This window comes from Phyllostomus hastatus, unplaced genomic scaffold (assembly GCF_019186645.2).
Source record: "Phyllostomus hastatus isolate PE091 unplaced genomic scaffold, TTU_PhHast_1.1 phas_contig_17, whole genome shotgun sequence".
NCBI lineage: Eukaryota > Metazoa > Chordata > Mammalia > Chiroptera > Phyllostomidae > Phyllostomus > Phyllostomus hastatus.
In genome coordinates, this window is record NW_025333664.1 from 9,352,524 (window position 1) to 9,354,107 (window position 1,584).

Below are 1,584 nucleotides of genomic sequence, written 5' to 3' on the forward strand. Positions count from 1 at the left end.
AGGCGGATCCCCGCCCAGCGCAGCGGCTCCCGGGGACCCCGTGCAGGCGCCCAAGGAGGTGTGGGGACGCCGTTTCAGGGTGGCTGAGAGGTGGCTCTCGGGAAGAGAAACCTGAATGCCCGTGGGTCCTGACTGACCGGCCTTGTGACCCCTTCCTGTCGCCTCTGTGGGTCCCCACCAGCTCAGTCCTCCCGCTGCTCTGTGATGTGAAACTCTGGCCACTGGAGCGAAGGACGGGCCTCTCTGCCGGGGGCTCCAGGCGCGCACACGGCCCCTGGGCTGGGAGGAGGGGCGGCTGCCCAGGCGGCCCTGCCCACCTGTCAGCCTGAGGCTGGCACGACAAGCCGCTCGGAAACCCAGGGACAGGGCAGTTGGTGCGCGTCTCTCGCTGTCATGGGAGGGAGGGAATTCCCGGGTGCACTTCAGACCCGTCTCTGTGACACGGGTTTCCATGCAGAGATTGACACATCTTGGCCAATTAGTCGCCTTGGTGGCATCTGCGGTCATTGTTTTCCATGGACGGACGTCATCTCAGCTCTCAGTGCTGAGACAGTGTCAGGGACATGCCCCCACGTGACAGTCAATGGCCCGTCTCAATCACAGCTGCACAGGCCCAGCTGACTGCTGCTGTAATGTGCTGGTGAGCCCGTCCGAGAGAGGCAGAGTCATTCTGGGCCGCCGATGGTTCCGGTTTTCAATGACTCCGAGGAGGCACAGACCCGTCCTCGTCCTCGGGGCGGCACGGAGTCGGTGGGGAGTGGACCCGGAAGGGCCCCGTGTCCGTGTTTGCCCCCACGTGACCCACACGGTGAGTCATGGGTGTCAGCTGACTGCACGTGCTGTGGCCATTTGGGGATGTGATCGACCGAGTCCAGCCGCGTGTCCCGCATTTACAACGGGCCGTGCGCTGCTCGGAAAGGCAGGCGCGGCCGGGCCCACAGTGTCGGAGCAGAGCGTCCAGGCCGGTGGTTGAACCCCGGGTTCAGGGTGATGGCCCTTGAGTGACGGGAACTTGGGGACCCAGGCCCGATGGGACCCGTCTCCCATTTCTCAGCTTCATCCATGGGCAGCCTGTCCTTGGCATCCACGTCCACGAGGACAGGTGACACGAGAGACCTCGGAGCACTGACGCAGCTGGGTCAGAGGTCGGAGGCACAGACTTCCTCTCAGGGACGCGCCAGGGAACCGGCCGACAGTCCAGGAAACACGGAGGCCTCCGCGGCGCAGCCCCCACTCCTGACACCGAGGGGTCTCTGCACGAAGCCCCCCACCCCACACCTGAGCTGAGCCCCTCCCCCTGCATCTCTGACAGAGACCGAGCCCCTCCCACAGCGGCCACCTGACTCCCGGGTTAACTGGGTTCATATTTCACAGCTGCTTTGCTGGGCTGCGGCCTGACCTCCGAGGGTCACCGTCTGAATTTGCTCACTGAGGCCTGTGTCCCAGACCCTGCAATTAAGCCCCTGGTCTCCCCGCCCCGTCCCCTCCCCCAGGATCCTTCGCACAGAAGGTTCCATTGTCCCCCCACATCCGACTCAGACGTGCCCTGGCCTCCTGTTTCCGCAGACGCCCCCCGCCTGCCTC